This window comes from Musca autumnalis, unplaced genomic scaffold (genome assembly GCF_047663935.1).
Source record: "Musca autumnalis isolate F117 unplaced genomic scaffold, ASM4766393v1 scaffold_4, whole genome shotgun sequence".
Classification (NCBI taxonomy): Eukaryota; Metazoa; Arthropoda; class Insecta; order Diptera; family Muscidae; genus Musca; species Musca autumnalis.
The window spans coordinates 104,709,403-104,730,242 of record NW_027411977.1 but is presented as its reverse complement, the minus strand read 5'-3'; the positions used below and the strand labels follow the sequence as shown (position 1 = coordinate 104,730,242).

The following is a 20,840-nucleotide window of genomic DNA, read 5'->3' as shown; positions in this document are numbered from 1 at the left end:
ATAATTTTCACTTGTAAAACAGAAAAAAGGAAAAAAATAATTTCATATATTCACAAAACGAGTTGACCCCCAGTAGTGGAATTCTGTAACACATTTTTTGAGTGACCGACAAAATCGGTAACATTAAAACGCGAAATTATGAATGAAAAGTATCAATAGAGTTGACAAAACTGTTGCTATCGGTAGAACTTAGCTACCACTATATTTTGGTTGTTAACTTACCGTTCATTACCGAAATAATAAGCATTTTAATTTTACCGATATTTTGTCGGTGTCATGCTTCTAGGATTTTCGCGTATGCTCTTTCAGAATTTTTGGTCGGCATTTTCCATCTGCTCTAGTTTTCGAGATATCTAAGTTTCGACGGGAAGCATAAGTTTTTTCCAGGTATGATATCAATATTTTAATAACCTACAAGTTTAAAAATACAGTTAAAAATCAGAATTTTCATTGTCGATTTAAAAGTTTTGAATTTATTGAGACAAAGAGGCGAAAATTTTTTTTCAATTTGTTCCATGTGTTTGCAAACCTTCCATCATAAATTTTATTAAAAGCAGATTTCAGCCGAAAATAGTGGACCTATACCGATAATTTTGTGCAGAAATATGTAATAAATATTGTGTGTTAGAATAATGTGGGCAAACCTTAAAATGCCGAAAATCGGGAGGTATCCTTTTATGGGGGTATATCAAAACTTTGACCTTTCCAACAGACCGTTCTCTGCGGAATGTTTTAATTCCCAAAAGAAGTCTTTATACTAAATTTCAGCTATTTCGATTTTTAGTTTAGACATTTGTTAATCAAAAATGTTAAGATAAACTTGCGAATTGAATCTTTATTTCAACAGACTTAAAATTTTATGCGACAAAATGTCCATGTGTTAAAAGCGCAATTTTTAAGTTTGTATAACATAGCTGAGCTCGCATGTGTCCTAGCACACAGGCAAATTGTGATAACGTACTCTTAGTTATTGTGAACAATAAACAATTAAACGTTTATGCAATTTTTTTATTTATATTTGGTCTGTTCCTTTACTTTTAAAAATGGCAAAACCGGCAAAAGTAGTAAAAGTTGTAAACTTCCACCATAGAAATTGCATGGTGTGTGAAGTAAAGGAACGCTTTTCGAGTAAAAAGTGGTAAAACTTGAAGATTCTTGCACATAAAGGAACAGAGCTATTTTTTAATAATTTGCATTGTGAACGATTTTAGACAACATTGATGTTAAAAAATGTTGAAATAAGTAATGAAACATCAAGAAAAATTAAATATTAATTCTTCCTTAAATTTCGCTCTCTCTCGATTTAGCTCAGCTCTGTTATATATCCTCCATGAAGGTGATAAGTATGAAAAAGGAGAGTATCTTCCTGCACCACTGGTGGCTAGTCAAAAGTGGTGATGCGCGTTCTGGTGTGAACTAAAAGGAAATTATATGTGAAAGAGAAAGTTGGAGAGTGCGCTGTAAGTAATAATGAATATTTCAGAGAGGCTAATGCATCAACGATGATTTATAGCATAGATGGACTTTCTCGCATGTGGTTTATTTCTCTTTTTACAGTGTTTTATTTAACTTGCTTTGTTAGTTGTTAATTATTTTTAATCAAATTGTTTTTATATTGTTCAGATGACGTCTGTGTCTTAAAAATATTAAAAAAATAACATAAACGCTGTGTTATTTTTTTCCTTAAAACATATTTAATAGTAATATTTACTATCTGTGTTTTAGCCAACCCACTCCGACTGTTTATCCCAATTGTTTAGTCATTGTTGAGAAGCTGTCGAACTAAAATTCTAGTGGGTGGACGTTCACACGAATTACATGCTTAAATATTTTTATACCTTTCTCCATGGTATAGTGGCTGTTTTATGTTTGTTTTACCGTTTTTAACGCATTGAAATAATCATTTTCAGTACGCCTATTCATATTAGCTCAATGATATGAGACCAACTTTTTACTGCCGATCCGAATGGCGTGTCTTGTGATAGTTCCTACCACAGGTTTTGTCAATGATTTTTACAATATTGGGAAATTTCGCCAGTTGTTTTGATTTTGTATGTTTGGAGCAAACGATGGTATTTTTGGATTTGCAATTGCATGCTTCAACAAAACAAATAATTTGTTGGAACAAAAATAAGCATCCTTCTTCTCTGCGTGTAGAGATACCTTTTTTTCCTCCGTGTGTATAGGGAATTTTGCCCATTTCGGTAGAATAATGCGGTTTAACACCTGAAAATACGGAAAATCCGCTACATCAAAACGTGGACCTTTACTAGCACATTTATGCGGAAAAAGTTTTGTAGACCCAAAGAAACTAAATACCGAATTTAAAACATTTCGGTGTGAAAATGAGACTAAACTCTTGAAAATATTGAAAATCGGAAATAATTGTTCTATGTGATCTATATCAAAAGAATATTTAGATGTATTACAAACGAAATGACAAGGTTAATTATAACCTCCATGTTAATGTTTCCCTTTATTTATTTAATTTAATATCGACCTGATTCAGATTTCGGCTGTGTAATCGGATTCACAAACAGCATTGTCGACAGTTTTTGATCGGAAATCGTCAATATGTTCCAAAACTAGGTTTGATTATTGCTTAATGGGATTTTTTTCTGAAGGTTATGGAAATGAGACTGACTACATTCGATACACAACCCATAGCAATAAATCTAACCCAATCTCACTTAACCCACTTAGCGCCGAGTAATGTATATACACACCTTAGTAATGTATATATTGATCTATCTACTATCGATACCTCTAGAAACTTCGTAATATAAATCAATGTTTTGGCATAAACCCCGTGGTAATGGTATCTGCAAATTTAAGAAAGCAAATCTCTTTAATTATAAATAACAAACTTTGTGTCCCACAGAGAATGGTCGGTAAACGTCCAGGTTTTGATATAGCCTCCATAGAACGGTGTTTCCCGATTTTCGATATTTTGAAGATTTTAGCCATATTATTCAATTAAAATGGCTATAATTTGCCTTGTCGGTGGGGGCCGTAAATATTCCTGCTGAGATTTGTCGTTATAGATTCACGTTTTGATATAGCTCCCATAAAACGGTTCCTCCCGACTTTTGATAGCTTGGAGGTTTAGTCTAATTATCCCACAGAAATTTTCTCCGTGTCGGATATAACTCCTATAGAACGATACCGGCTGATTTTCAATATTTTGGTGTATTTAACCTCATTATCTCACCGAAATGGCTGAATTCTGTTTTTAATATAATTTAAAGCGTATAGTATAAATATTCGGCCCGATCGAACTAACGTTTTTTTGCGCTCTGTATGCAACAGTGAAAAAATACCCCTCTGCGTGATGTAGGCAACGTTTGATTAATGTCTGGGACTCATTGATGTGAGAGAAGTCTCCCGTGTTCCTTAGGGGATATGTATTCTTCTTAATTTGCAAATCCGGTATCCGGATATTAGCAATCATACAACAACTTATAATGGTATTGAAGTATTGCACGATTTTCATGGGATATTATTTCAGAAGTTTTCCGTTCTGTTTGCAATCACCCCGCATATTTTATTTTTGCGGTACCCACCATACTGATAAGCGTTCCCCTATCCACCACCTGGCGAGGCGTCCGATGGGGGAAAAACGAGAAAAACAACTCCGCACGGAGGGGATATGTATGGGAAGATATGTATACATATATAATTCACAAATAATTACTTCTCTAAATAATAGTTGGAATTATCGAGATTCTGCTGTATTCAAACTGTTATCTTTATTTAGCTATTTCAAGAATTGAAATCAATGTTCATGGCGTTCATGAAGTCACTTCCCACTTTTTGAGACGTAATGCGTAATAATAATATTTTCAAAAATCGGAGATGATCGCTGTATTCTGATTCCAATGATGATATAACCCAAAATTGCCATTGTCAACATGTCTAAGCTGCTATTTTAGACATTTTGAATAAGTCCCCAATAGATTTTCTCGAAATTCGATCAGTGACATCTCAAATTACCGGGATTTTACTGAATTCCAAAATGAGGAATTGATCGCGCTGTACACGTAGCCGTATAAAAAATTGATTACGACCTATTCTCAGACCTAAAAACTCCACATACAAATTTTTATCAACTTCGGTCCAGCCGTTTCAGAGGAGTTTAATGTCAAACACCGTGAATGTAAAATTTATGATTAAATTTTTAACACATATTTAAATTTTTCATAAAAAGTTGAAAATTACAAAAAAGTCGATTTTTCTGAATTCCAAGATGGATTATATCGGTCCACTCCTTCCGGTACCTCCCCCACAAAAGTTCGAAAATGTTCGGAAAATTTGTGCGTACGATAACTCTTGAAGGGGGTAACCGATTTGGTCCATACTTTGCACATTATGAAATTTCTACCAGACTTAGATGAGGTTCCAATATGGACTCAATCGGTAAACTCCTTCGAGTACCTCTCGCACAAAATTTCGGAAAAGTTCAGTTTAGGACCTGCTCTCGAATCGCCTTGGTTTTTGTTGTAACATATTGTACTCACTGTCCCCTATACAAAAGTATAAGTTTCCTCAAGGGCAAGTCCATACTTCCTGAAAAAATAGTCTGAAAGTTGAAAAACAAACCCTATGACACCATGTTTATGGGTGGAAGCGCAATATAATTCTCGAACGGAAATGCCGATTCCGGCCAAAATTTGGTCTTCGTAATATTGTTTCCTAACTTACTTTAAGTTCAAAGATAAGCCATATCGGTCCACTCCTTCAGGTACCTACCCCATAAAAGTTCAAAAATATTCGGAAGAATTGTGCGCACGATAACTCTTGATGGGAGTGACCGATTTGGTCCATACTTTACACATTCTCATAACATCTACCAGATATAGATCAGGTTCGAATATGGACTATATTTGTCCACTACATCCCGTACCTCCCACACAAAATTTTGGATAAGTTCACTTTAAGACCTGCTATTGAATCACTTTGATTTTTGTTGAAGCAACTTACATTCGCTGCCTCAATTACGATGGTGAAAGTTGTTTCAGGGGCAAGTCCATACTTCTTGAGAAAACAGCCCGAAAGGTGTAAAAACCCCCTATGGCACCCCCATGGTCTATGTCTATCCTACACGCAGAGAAAAAAATATGATTGATCCAACAATATTCGAAGAGCAAAATATGTATTGTAAAGATATTGTTAAATTCCAAATGTAGTATTGTGATTCCAACAATTGGGTTTTGTTAAATCCAAAAATTGTTTTTGTCAACTGGACAATAGTTCTCTCTTTTCTTCGACAATTTTTTCTCTTCTCTCGCTATTCGATGCCGTGTTGAAAAAAACAATTATGGTGAGTTTTGTTTGTATGACATGATGCCTTTATCTTTGTTTTTGTGTGTATGTATACCAACAAGGAGACTCTTGTTTTTATTTGTTTCTGTTTTGTTTCATTCTTTTATCTTCATTGAGCTTTGAGGTTTGGTGTTAAGGTGTTTAATTATTCCTTATGTTGTGGTGGGTGCTTGTGGCTTTTTGTTTGTCTTTGTTGTGAGCCAATGCAGCAAACCATGTATTGTGTTCATCAATGATTGCAATATTATACGCGACATTTATATCCAAGTTATGCGAAAAGTGTATATGAGAAGTATAAACACTCAAATCAAAAATGTCTGGGATGGTTTTCTGGGTTGACAATACTTTTTGTAAACAAAATTAGATTATGATAGTTCTACAATCGGTATTGTTAACGATTTTTACAATATTGCGGAAATTCGAAAGTTGTTTTTGTTTTCTATGTTTGGAACAAAAGATGGTATTTTTGGATTTGGATTACAATGTTTGAACAAAACAAATACATTTTTGGAACCAAAACAGATATTTTTGTTCCAACAAAAGCTAAAAATATTTTTTCTCTGCGTGTAGTCAACATTTTTGTCGGTTCATACGACTAAAATTTTGAAACCCCCTAAATACATAAGTTTTTTGTGAAAAAGTGTTTCAATTTGCACAGGCTGAGGGTATATCTCTGTCGGCGAAGCCGACTGATACTTTTTTACTTGTTATACCATAAAATCGTCAAATTGTCATTTTTCAAGTTTGGTCCAAAAAGTCATCAAAATGACGATAAATCAATTAATTCTGCAACACTGCTCACAATTTCGGTTCTATCACTTTATGAATATTGAGTAAAATAGTGAAGTTTGTCTTGTCTATATATCGACACCTCCAAATAATAGTATGCTAAGTCTAAAAAGTGAGTTTTGCAGGAGAAGCTCTCAAAGTTTGGAAATTTTTTTGAACTTCAGTACTATGCTAAGTCAATATGTGTTTATAACTTCTGTTCGGATTGACCGATCATTACCAAAATTAGACAGAATTTAAGTTAAAGGACGTTCGACACCTCCATCTAATAGTTTGCTAATTCTGAAAAGCGAGTTTTGCAGGACAAGCTCTAAAAGTTTGGAAATTTCTTTGACCTTCAGTACTATGCTAAGTAAATATTTGTTTATAACTTCTGTTCGGATTGTCCAATCATTACCAAAATTTGACAGAATTTAAGTTAAAGGACGTTAAATATAAAAATGTAAACAACTTGAAAACATGCTAAGTCGACTTAGCATACTATTGTTTGGAGGCGTCGATATATAAAATTCTTCAAGACTACCATGATGTTCGAAATTAAACTCCTCCGAAACTGCTGCACCGAATTCGATGAAATTTTGTATGTGGAGTTTTTAGGTCTGAGAATAGGTTTTTAGCTATTTTTTATACTGGTCAGTGGAGTGACCAGGGTACCTCCCCCACAAAATGTTTTAAGAAAACGTGAAATCAAAGATAATTTTGAACGTATTGTTTAAAAATTGATTGCAATACTATGGTAATAACTGCCTTGATCCTGAATGGTCATCTCGGAAGTGGAATATCGCGGTCAGACAATTTTTTTAAAAATGTATAATTATAGGTAATATCCTTAATTTTAGTAAGCGTGACTACAAAAGCGCTGTAAACACTGGGTTCAATAATTGGGAAAGCGCGATCAACCCCACATTTTGGAATAAAGTACATCCCAAATAACGTTAAATGTCCCTTGACCGAAATTCCAAAAAATCGATTGAGAAATCAGGCAAAACATAATTTCAAAGATGGTTAAATAACTAGAACGTATAAAAAATGTACATTGGTCACTAAAGCGATGGACAAGCAATTCGGTCCATCTATAACCTATCTAAATGTATATAAGGTTCTTTAAGACTGACATGATTTTCTAAATTAAACTTCCGAAACGGCTGGACCGAATTGGACGAAATTGCGTGTAGGTCCATAAGGTGGTAGAATACCGAAAATGGAGGGTGTGGGGGTCCTCCCCAACGACGGATTTTAACAAATCGCTAACAAGTAAAAACATTAAGTTCGGCCCGTCCGAACTTTTTATACCCTCCACCAAGGCATATCGACCAGGTAGTGGCATCGACATATTTGTAACATGTTATTTCAAACATATATTTATGTTGTTGGAGAAATTACAACAAAAATATTTTTTATAAAGAGATTTGACTTTTCATTACCTGGGTAATTGTGCCATGCCCTCCACCATAAAATATTCTGAACTAAAATTAAATAATTAGTTTCCTGTTAGGTGCAAAAATTGCACAACCACGAATACTTCAAATTCATAAATTTGGTCAAGAAGTGTATCAAAAAATTTCTTCAATCTGTTAGTACCTTTATATTGGGGGATATACCAAAAAAAACGACCTATGTGGATTGCTTTTGATGGGAAGTTTCGTGACCGGTGAAACCCTCAAGTTTCAAATTACAGCAAGTTCGATTAAAAATTTTAGCTAAAACCATTAAAATACCGCAAATCGGATGATACCGTAATATGGGAGCTACACCAAAACATGGACCTATATTGACGATTTTTGACTTCAAGCGAAAAATTACAGCTAGTTTGGCCAAATAATGTAGCCAAAGTCCCCCAAATACTTTAAGACCTCTTCATGTATGTCGATAAGAAAATGAATGCGCAAGAAAAACTACCAAATTTGAGTGTGTTTTTTCAAATTTGTTTTTTGTTTTGAAGCAAAAGCAAAGGCAATAATATTTCAAAAACTAAAGTTTGGGTGTGTTTCATGCGCACACATTTTCGTTTCGAAATACATAAACTGGGTGTAAATGGGGAGGTACCGTTTTATGGGGGCCAAACCAAACGTGTCTTGATATTTTTTGAGAAGTTTTTGGTCAATCAGAACATTAAATGTCAACTTTCTGCTTATTGGGTCAAAAATCCTCAAAATACCTGAAATCGGTTGGTACCGTTATATGGGGGCTATACCAGAAAGTAGATCTATATAGCCCATCTTGACCTGCCTATGTAAAAAAGACTCTCGGGTACAAAATTTTGCCGTTCTATCACTAGAGTTCTATTCTAGAGTGATTGCAACAGACGGACATGGCTAGATTGTCTTATAATTTTATCCTGATCAATGGTGAAGGGTATAAAAAGAAGAATATCTTTGGACCAACAGTCAGGAAAGTAGATGCAATGCGTGTTCGATGTGCGATCGTTCCTAGGAGCAAACATCGACTCGGATCACCGCTTTGTTGCGGCAAAGGAACGTGCTCGATTATACGAAGCAAATGAAGTACGAATAGGCACTCCTCGTTCCGAGAACATATCAGCATAGTGGCAAAGTGTTGCTCGCTCCATGTAAACAGCCGCAAAATCAATACATAAATACAAGAGGCCCCCAACAAGGAGCCTATGGTACTTCTACAAAAGAGAAAAAAGCAGCATTCTGGCTATTATGCAATCATTTGCAATACGTAGCGGACGGGAAGGAAAAATGTAGAGACGCCGACAAACGCCTTTCGGAACGAAAATGAGAGTATTCAAAAAGAGAGAGGGTGCTTAGGTTATGAAAGAAAAAAAGCTAAATTCCATATATAGTATTCAATACTAACGACGATGACAAAAGTAATACATATGCAATCCCAGAAAATAGTACTGTATAACAAGTGAGGCAAGGCTATAGTCGGGTCGGGTCATAACCTTTTGACTAATAAAATTCAAAATATTAAAATTGGGATAGCTTAGCGCCTTTGCTCTAATTGTCTTCATTAACACAGGTCAATTTTTTGAAACGCATTTAAGTGCATCGACAGTACAACCCAAATAAAAAATGGAAAAGTGGGATGTATGCCAACCATCAATAGGCTTCTTTCTCTGTTAGACCCCCATCAACCCCCAAAATTTTCTACTTTCATTACGTTGGCCTTTTCTCCAAATAAGTTTTTTTTTGTCACATTCCGACCCCTGAATAATATCCGACCATTATCAAAAATCAAAAGGTTTTTTCCTCTGGGGACTGGATCGTGACGATCCAGTTAAAATTGCGACCTGTAGCGTGATTTCCAAAAAAGTGGAAAAGTGGGATGTATTACCGACTATTGCGATATCTCCGTTATTTGCTGCTTTACATCATTGTAATGATGGGATTTGGGAATTTTGGGATGGGAAATCGCAAAAATGAAAAGTTGGGTTCTATTAGCGGCTATTGCGATATATTCGTTGTTTGATCACCTACGAGAACCCACTTTACATCATTAGAAATGCGATATTTTCTACTTTCGTGGCCAGGTTCTGCTTTTGGTATACCCCATACTGAAGCTGAGATATTCGCTTAGGAAAAAAACGTTTTTTCTACTTTCATTACGTTGGCCTTTTCTCCAAATAAGTTTTTTTTTTGTCACATTCCGACCCCTGAATAATATCCGACCATTATCAAAAATCAAAAGGTTTTTTCCTCTGGGGACTGGATCGTGACGATCCAATTAAAATTGCGACCTGTAGCGTGATTTTCAAAAAAGTGGAAAAATGGGATGTATTACCGACTATTGCGATATCTCCGTTATTTGCTGCTTTACATCATTGTAATGATGGGATTTTTTACTTTCATTGTCAGACTTTGCTTTTGGAAGGTCCCGAACCAAAGCTTTGCTATTCGTCATTATTATTAAAATCGCAAAAATGAAAAGTTGGGTTCTATTAGCGGCTATTGCGATATATTCGTTGTTTGATCACCTACGAGAACCCACTTTACATCATTAGAAAGGCGATATTTTCTACTTTCATGGCCAGGTTCTGCTTTTGGTATACCCCATACTGAAGCTGAGATATTCGCTTAGGAAAAAACGTTGTCTTTTTCTCCAAATAAGTTTTTTGCCCATTCCGACCCCTGAATATTATCCGACCATCACCAAAATCAATAGGCTTCTTTCTCTGTAGGATCCCCATTAGCCCCCAAAATTTCGTGACGATCCGATCAAAATTGCGACCTGTAGCGTGATTACAAAAAAATTAAAAAATGGGATGTATTGCCGACTATTGTGACATCTCCGCTATGTGACCACCTACGCCAACCTACTTTGCATCACTGTAAAGATGGGATTTTCTACTTTCATAGTCAGACTTTGTTTTTGGAAGATCCCCAACCGAAGCTGTGATATTCGTCATTATTATTAAAATCGCAAAAATAAAAAGTTGGGTTCTATTAGCGGCTATTGCGATATATTCGTTGTTTGATTACCTACGAGAACCCACTTTACAACATTAGAAAGGCGATATTTTCTACTTTCATGGCCAGGTTCTGCTTTTGGTATACCCCATATTGAAGCTGAGATATTCGCTTAGGAAAAAACGTTGTCTTTTTCTCCAAATATGTTTTTTGCCCATTACGACCCCTAAATATTATACGACCATCACCAAAATCTGCTTTTGGTATACCCCATATTGAAGCTGAGATATTCGCTTAGGAAAAAAACGTTGTCTTTTTCTCCAAATAAGTTTTTTGCCCATTAAGACCCCTGAATATTATCCGACCATCACCAAAATCAAAAGGCTTCTTCGTCTATGCGACCCCCATTAACCCTCAAAATTTCGTGACGATCCGATCAAAATTGCGACCTGTAGCGTGATTTCCAAAAAAGTGGAAAAATGGGATGTATTACCGACTATTGCGATATCTCCGTTATTTGGTCACCTGCGCCGACCTAGTTTACATCATTGTAAAGATGGGATCTTCTACTATCATAGCCAGGCTTTGCTTTTGGAAAGTCCCCAACTAAAGCTGTGATATTCGTCATTATTATTAAAATCGCAAAAATGAAAATTTGGCTTTTATTTGCGACTATTGTGATATCTTCGTTGTTTGATCACCTATGAGAACCTACTTTACATCATTAGAAAGATGATATTTTCTACTTTTATTGTCAGGTTTTGCTTTTGGTATACCCCGTATAGAAGCTGAGATATTCGCTTTTGAAGAAAACGTTGTCTTTTTATCCACATCGTGACGATCCGATCAAAATTGCGACCTGTAGCGTGATTACAAGGTTTAGATGGACAGACGGACAGACGGACGGACTGACGGACGGACACACATAGCCAGATCGACTCAGCTCGTCGAGACATTCATTTTGGTATATATAAGTATGGGTCTACGACCATTATTTCGATGCGTTACAAACTTTTTGGCCAAAACCAACTTATAATACCCTCCCCACATAGTGGTGTAGGGTATAAATATCAGAGATTATTAGACGTATTGGTACTTAATACAATTGCAATCGTGCCTCTGCCATTAATGGGTGTTTTGGAAGCAGAATACCGTGATTGCGTCCAATTTTTGAAAGCTTTATTCTTACTGATTAGATTTACAAATTTAGTAAGTAAGACAGCAAACATGGCATGAACATTGACTTCAGGTACCGTACTATATGCCGATAATTCTCTGCAGAATTGGTTTATACCCCCAAGGGAGACTAAGTACCAATTATAGCCATTTCGTATGAATTATGTGGCTATAAACTTGAAAATACCGAAGATCGAGATGCACCGTTCAATGAAGACTATTTAGAAACCTGGACCGGTACCGAATATTCTATATGAATACTAAATACCAAATTGCAGAAATTTCGGTGGGATAATGAGACTAAAACCTCCAAAATATCGACACTCGGGCGGTACCGTTCTAGGGTAGTTCTATCAAAACGTGGACCCCTATGCTGATAATGCTTTGCAAAAATGCTTTATGTCTCTAAGGGAGACTAAATTTCAAAGATTTGTCATTTCGGTAGGATAATGCGGCTACAACCTTGAAGATTCCGAAAATCGGGCGGTCAGTCGGTGCTATATCAAAATGTGGACTGATACAAACAGAATCATAAAGTTATTTATGGTGGAGGCTTTAATTAAAGTAATTTTCTATTTTACATCTGGAGATACCATTGCATGAGGGTTATACCAGAACGTCGATTTATCGTCAACTCGGTTCGAATTTCTAGAGGTATCAATATTAGATAGATACATTGTAGATAGATTACTAAGCCTTACACGGAAATCCAAAACGACGGGCCAGCAACGCGGAACCGGGTCAGCTAGTAAATTATAAAAAACCCATATTTTTCAGCTACTGGAAATGCAGAATTCAGGTGTCTACTTTACTTTTAAATGGGTTATTTGGCTCAGGTAGCTTCCTAATATTTACTGCTTTTTACTTTTTTTCTACTGCAATCCTCTGAATTCATACGATAAGGCATGTCTATAAAATGGTAAACTAACACCTTCACAGGCATGACCTATGAACCCAAAGGATGTGGGGATGATTGGAGTCACAATAAGTAACTGAGTTTTACGATGTAATAACTAAGAAGAGGGTAAGACATTCATTTGGCGTATGATATTCAATATTATAACATGCAATATTAGTTTTTGGAGGCGACATATATATCTTTGGTTGGCCCTCTACAGAACATTTGTCCTATAAGCCGAACTATGAAAAGACCAAGCACTGCCTTATCTGCTTGCGCAAGTAATCTGTCTTCGGAACTATACATTAGCACGTGTAGCATCAGTTTTTGTAAAATGTTTTGTTTTTAAACTGCTTACTGAAGCCAAAGTAGCATCTGTTAGCCAGTACTATTCTCCTCCGTATTCCAAAACTGATATTGTTTGTTGCGTTTATGTCGGTGCCGAGTTAGACGAAGTCTTTAAGTACCTCAAAGTTATATGAACCAACTCAATCGTCATCATAGTATGGAAGGTTTATTAAGTTTGGATCATCGTTTTATTCAACTCCGTTTAGACGTTGTTTTATTCCTCGATACTATTTGTACCAAATAAGATTAGATTCTAAAATGCTTAGTTGAATTTAGTTCACTTATTCGTCAACTGCTCTTCTTTACTAAACAAACAGTTTTCCTGCAAGTCGTCCGTATTTATACTCGCTCGCTGAAGCATATCCTATTCTAGAACCCTCAATCTATGATGCCGAAAATCGAGAGGCATCTACTAGGGGGCCTACATCAAACCGTAGACCCATAGTGAAATTATTTTGGGAGAAAGTTTTGTAGCCGCAAATGAAGACCAAATACCAATTTTCAGCCCTTTCGGTGGGATATTGAGGCAACAACTTTTAAAATACTGGAAATAGGGAAGTACCGGTCAATGTGGGGTATACTAAATCATGGACAAGGTTCTAGAGGAAAGTTTTATACCCCCAACGAAGACAAAATACCAAATTTCAACCATTTCGGTGGAATATTGAGGCCACAACATTCAAAACCGTAAGTCGGGAAGTACTTCTATGGGGCTAGATGAAGGAGTGGACATATACCGGCAAGTTTCATATGGAACTTGTAATGCCCTAAAAAAAAGACCAAATCCCAAATTTCAGTCATTTCGGTGGATTATTGTGACCACAACCTTCAAAATACCGAAACACCGGAGGTAGCGTTCAATGGGGGCAATATGAAGGCGTGGACCTATACCGGCATATTTCCGCGGAAAGTTTCATACACCCAACGAAGACTGAGTGCCGAATTTCAGTCATTTCGGTGTGATAATGAGGCTAAAACCTTCAAAATAACGAAAATCCGGTGGTACCGTTCTATGGGGGCTATATCAGACATATATACTTTATAGTGCCTCCGATGAATATTTCTATGTGTTACAAACGGAATGGCAAATTTAATTATACCCTCCATATTATGGTGGAGGATATAAAAAGTGATTGGTTGTGCAACATAGTTCGCATCTATTTCGTTTTTTTTTTTTTTAATTCGTTAATATAAAGGCAACATATAATATCTCATGCTAGTAATGATAGACTCAATACGTATGTGCCCTGCAAAAATTTGCTATCTGTTTCTTGTCCAATAAGTCACATGAATACGATTGCACCAACGAATACGATAGTCGCATTCTTGTCCAAAAAGATCAAGTTCTCGGGAAGAACTGTTCCACTCACTGTTCAGCAATTTCAATATACCGAAATTCGTGGGGTACCGTTTTATGGGGGCTATATGAAAACTTCGATCCGACAAATTTCTGGCGGAAGAAGATAGAAGAAGAGTATACCAAACTTCCGATATTTCGGTAAGATAATGTGGGTAAAATTTTCAAAATACCGAAAAACAAGAGGTAAGCTTCTATGGGGAACAGGAAGACGTGGATTTTTAATTCTCTTTTGGAATATTTTATAACCCCATTTCGTTGCAATATTGAGGCTATAACATTCAAAATATCGAACATTTGGATGTACCGTTCTATGGGGCTATAAACCGATACATTTAGAGGGGAAAGTTGAATACCCCCAACGAAGACTAAATACCAAATTTCAGCCATTTAGATGGATTATTGTGGTCACTACCTTCAAAATAGGAAAATCGGGAGGTACCGTTCCATGAAGGGCTATATTAAGGCGTAAACCGGCATCGACAAATTTCTGGGCGAAAGTTTTATACCCCCAACGAGGACTAAATACCAAATTTCAGCCATTTCGGAAGAATGTTGGGCCGCATCCTTTAAAATATCGAAAATCGGGAGGTATTGTTCTATAGGGGTTGTATGAAGGCGTGGGCCTATACCAACAAAATTCGGGGGGAAAGCATAATACCCACAGAAGAAGAAGGAGACTAAGTACCAAATTTCAGCCATTTCGGTGTGATAATTAAGCTAAAAAAATGAAAATACCGAAAATCGGGTGGTACCGTATGGTACCATATGCAAAGTTTTATACGCCAAATGACCAACGAAATCTCAATAATTTCAGTGGAATAATGATGTTACAAACTTCAAAATACCGGAGATCTGGATATACTGTTCTATGGGGTCTATATAAAGGCGTAGACCTATACCAACAAAATTCTGGGGGAAGTTTTATACCCCCAACGAAGACAAAATACCAAATTTCAATAATTTCGCTTGAACATTGATGCCACAAGTTTTATACCCCCAACGAAGACAAAATATCAAACTTCAAACTGCCGAAAATTGGGATGTACCGTTCTATGGGGGCTATATGAAGGCGTTGACCTATACCAACAAAAGTCTGGGGGAAAGTTTTGTACCCCCAAAAGAAAAAGACTAAGTACCAAATTTCAGCCATTTCGGTGTGATAATGAAGCTAAGAAATTGAAAATACCGAACATCGGGTGGTACCGTGCCATGGGGACTAAATCAAAACGTGGACCGATGTAGACCATTTGCAATACCAAACATCCTAAGAATAACAGAAACTTCTATACCAAATTACAAAGCTCTATCTTAAAAATTGCGAGCTATATACTAATATCAGCAGACGGACGCACAGGATCATATGGACTTAGAATTTTACCCTGATCAAGAATATACATACTTTATAAGGTCTCCGATGAATATTTCGATGTGTTACAAACGGAATGACAAATTGAATTATACCCACCATATTATAGTTGGGGATATAAAGATGTTCTGGAGACTTTAAACCAAGCTCGAATGAAAACACAAAGTTGTTTCAATCGCAGATTATTCTTACAGAAATCGCTTGAATACGTTGCGTTCGTGTCCGGATGTGCTTCCAAACTTGCAGTAAAAAATCACCCTCACAAATACTTCTAATAAGTCTGTACTCCGGTACAGAAGCTCTCGACCTAATATTTGCTCGTGCTGCTAGGTCTCGTTTCTGCACTGAGCTACTGTCAGTATCAGGAACGCTAGGAGTTGTACTTTAGCTCCATGTGATACCAGAACAGCTCTCTGCTCTGCTGTGCTCTGTTTTGAGAATACTTGGGGTAATAATCTTCTATACCAGTGAACGTTTTGGGGTATATTTAGCCCGTCTTGAAGTTGTTGCGTGTATTTTTCAGGGTTTATTTTCCGCTGTTCAAGGATAAAGCTTCTAGAGATCTTATATTTATTGGGATTCTCTCCGAGATACGATACAAAATGAGACGAGTAACGTTCCTATCGGACACCTTACAGGGGTCCAGCAATTTCATGGTTAGGATTTTCTTGAAGCCACGCTTGATTTTTGTCGGGACAGATGATCCTTCAGTTTCAGACGCGTTTAGCAACAAAACAAGACTTATACCTTACTGAAAGTTTATTGAAATGCGAAAACATTGACAAACAAATATCAGAAACAAGAAAGGAACTTCTTGGTCTGACATTGTTTGATCCGACAGGGAAAAACATCGTAAAGAGGCAAATGGCGTGAAAAATCTTTACAAAACAAAGATAGAAATTTCTCCAGAAATATTCGACCGAAACTTAAAAAAGAGCAACTGCCGAAATACTTGGAAAAAAGTCTACCTGACGCAATAGAAAGTGAGACTTATTTGTTTTTCAAGAGATTAACAAGTAAAAAAGTATCAGTAGGCTTTGCCAACAGAGATATGCACTCAGCCTATGTGAATTGAAACTTTCATCTACGGACAGATCGAATGTTTTAGGGTCTTTACAGAATGGACAGGTGGCCCTTTTTAAACATTTGAACTTACAGACAAAAATGTGGATTAGGAATAAAGTTGTACATGAAGGAATGTACCTACATGGTCCATTATGAAATTAGATCTTATATTGGGAGCAATATATTTTCGATAGATATCGCACCCACTAGTCATTTCAGTGGGCCGTCGTATAATTTTTGGACCAGTATGCCAGGAAGCATGAACTTGTCAGTGGAAAACATTATATCGCTTTAAACAGGACCCCAATCAGTAGCATCGGTATACATTTCCAAAGGATCTTCGAACATACCCTAAACTGCACTTAAACAAAGATGTTGCAATTTTGCAGGAGAAGTGCCAATATGGGCCATTTTAGTAGTTAAACTAAATTTGGACGAAATATTACACCGTAGATAGACGGCAGCGTTAATTTGCATTAAGATATACATTTAATTTTAGCATGACAGACGATAGTTTCTGCATTTACGAAACAGCTGATTGCTGTTTTGTTGTTGTTTGTACTGTATTTGTTGTTTTCCTTGTGTCTTAGAGCATGAATATGGGCTGTCTTCTACGGTATTGCCTTATTGAAATACCTAAATGTCCTTTAATTTCAGTTTGATTTTGCGCATTAAGAATGTGGATAATGCACGAATTAATTTGAATTAAGGCAGTTAATGCAAATTAACGCTGCCGTCTGTCTAGGGTATTAGAAGATCTAAAGTTTGGACCAAATTGGTTACCCTGTTCAAGAAAGTGTATCGTGCATACCATTTTAGTGACATTTTTAAATTTTGAGGGGAAGTACTGGAAGTTTTGGACCTGTATTGTTTATTTCCGAACTGAAACTAAGTTTGGACAAAATATGACTCTTTCGGGCTGAAAAAAATTATACCACAGTCGAGGGGGTCAGTGAATGCTAGTGTCTTCAACAAAAATCAAAGTGATTCTAGGGCAGGACTTATAGTGAACTTATCCGAAAATTTGTTTGGGTCGTGTCCGAAGGAGTGGACAAATATTGTCCATATTCCAACCTGATCTATACCTTCCTTTAAGAGTTATTATGCGCACAATTTTCCGAACATTTTTAAACTTTTGTGAGGGAGGTACCTGAAGGAGTGGGCCGATATGGCTTATCTTGGAACTTAAACAAAGTTTGGACGAAATATTACAAAGGCCAAATATTGGACCGAATCGGCAGATCCGTTCGAGTGTTATCTTGCGCTCCAACAAATACACACGGTGTTATGGAGGTTTTTTGTACCTTTCAGGCTATTTTATTAGGAAGTATGGGCTTGCCCCTGATGAAACTTGTATCGTCGTATGTGGGGCAGCGAATTGAAGTTGTTACAATAAAAATCAAAGTGATTCGTGAGCAGGTCCTAAACTGAACTTTTCCGAAATTTTGTGTGGGAAGTACCCGAAGGAGTGGACCGATTGAGTCCATATTGGAACCTAATCTAAGTCTGGTAGACATTTCATTCTCCATTCTTACTCCATTCAGTTATCGTGCGCCCAAATTTTCCGAACATTTTCAAACTTTTGTGGGGGAGGTACCCGAAGGAGTGAACCGGTATGGCCCATTTTCGAACTTAAACTAAGTTTACGATACACAAAATTTCGTTTGAATCGGTTGATCCGTTCGAGAGTTATCGTGCGCACCAAGCAGACAGCCAGACAAACGGACGGACATTGTAAATCGACTCCAAATTTTCTGAAACGGATTTCGTCCAAACTATATATATGACTATATGGCGACTTCGGCAACCTATATCCAGATATAAAATCTAACAAAAGTAAACTCTTTATGCGGCACCCCGCCTAATGCTAAAAATTAAGACAAAGAAAATATTGAATTTTACATAAAACAAGCTGAACCCGGTGCGCTTAGCGCCCCGACTACGATAAAATATAATGGAATGCCATAATTATATTAACGTTTTTAATATTTTAACGAATAAATATAGGAGATATGAAGGCGTTATATACCTATTCAGGGATATGTAAATCATAATAAAACATAAATCTTAAGAAGTCTCTTTCTTTATCTTAAAGATATGATACTTAATAGCTGTAGCCTTGGTCAATTCCTTCCCAACTATAAGTACTTGTGTCAATAATGATGACTTCTACTGACTGCTAAGTCTTCAAAATTTCATTGAAATTGAACATAAGTAACAAAAACATGAAATGAAATCGAAATCATGAATCGACGAAAATATATATGGGAGCTATATTCCTATATGAACCGATCTCGATATAATTTGTCAAATTTATTTTTAGACCAAATCCCGTCTCACATTCCAAATTTCATTGAAATTGAACATACATAGCGTGTTTTGTGCATAAAATACAGAAAATCAGCAGAAAATATATATGGGAGCTATATTAAAATTTAAACCGATTTCGATATAATTTGTCCAATTTAATTCTAGAACGAATTCCGTTCCAACTTTCAGTGAAATTGGACATACATAGTGTGCCCAAATCTGAACCGGTCTCGATATAATTTGGCAAATTTATTTTTGAAACAAATTCCGTCAGACATCCCAAATTTCAGCGACATTGGACGCATATAGCGTGTTTGATGCATCAAATACAGAAAATAGGCCGAAAATATATATAGAAGCAATATCCAAATCTGAACCGATTTCGACACAATTTGGCACATTTATTTCTAGACCTAGTTCTGTAGCACATTTCAAATTTCAGCGAAATTGGACATATATAGCGTACTTGGTGCATCAAATACATGAAATCGGCAGAAAATATATGTATATAGGAGCTATATCCAAATATGAACCGATTTCGATATAAATTGGCACATATAATTCTACGCCAATATCCATCACACATTTCAAATTTCAGCGCAATTGGATATATATAGCGTGCTTGGAGCATAAAATACAGGAATTCGGCCGAAAATATATATGGGAGCTATATTCAAATCTGTAGTGGAATTCTGTAACTAATTTTTTGTGTTACCTACAAAAATCGGTAAAATTAAAACGCAAATTTATAATTGAAAATTTTAATAAAAGTTGACAGCACTCTTGATATCGGTAGGAGTTAACGACTACTACATTTTGATCGCTGTCCTACCGAAAATGTTCGTTAATTACCGAAATTATAAGCATTTTAATTATATCGATATTTGTCGGTAACTCGAAAAATGAGTTACAGAATTCCACTACCGAACCGATCTCGATATAATTTAGCACATTTATTTCTAGAACAAATTTCGTCAGACCCTCCAAATTTCAGCGAAATTGGACAAACATAGCGTGTTTGGTGCATCAAATGTGGAAAATCGGCCGAAAATATATATTGGAGCTATATCCAAATCTGAACTGATTTCGATATAACTCGGCACATATATGTCTAGACCGAATTCCGTTACACATTCCTAATTTCAGCGAAATTGGACATATATAGCGTGTTTGGTGCATCAAATGCGGAAAATCTGCCGAAAATATATATGGGAGCTATATCCAAATCTGAACCGATTTCGATATAATTTGGCACATTTATTTCTAGACCAAGTGCTGTAACACATTCCAAATTTCAGTGAATTTGGACATATATAGTGTGTTTGGTGCATCAAATACATGAAATCGGCAGAAAATATATATAGGAGCTATATCCAAATCTGAACCGATTTCAAAATAAATTGGCACATATATTTCTAGGCCAATATCCATCACACATTCTAAATTTCAGCGAAATTGGACATATATAGCGTGATTGGTGCATAAAATAAGGAAATCGGCCGAAAATATATGTAGATGGGAGCTATATCCAAATCTGAACCAAACTCGATATAATTTGGCACATTTGTTTCTAAAACAAATTCCGCCACACATTCCAAATTTCATTGAAATTGGACATAAATAGCATGCTTGGTACATAAAATAAGGAAATCGGCCGAAAATATATGTATGTGGGAGCTATATCCAAATCTGAACCGATTTGAATATAATGTAGTAAATTTATTTCTACAACAGATTCCGTCACACATACAAAATTTGGAGATTGTATCTGTAATAGTTCTAAAGATATTTGCATACAAAATCTAAATTTTTTGGATTTTACCATATATA

General features: G+C 36.1%; 1 pseudogene; it reads right to left on the bottom strand.

The window, feature by feature from the left end:
• LOC141403036 (uncharacterized) overlaps positions 1-20,840 on the bottom strand; it is a 1,250,555-nt pseudogene that overhangs the window by 244,643 nt on the left and 985,072 nt on the right.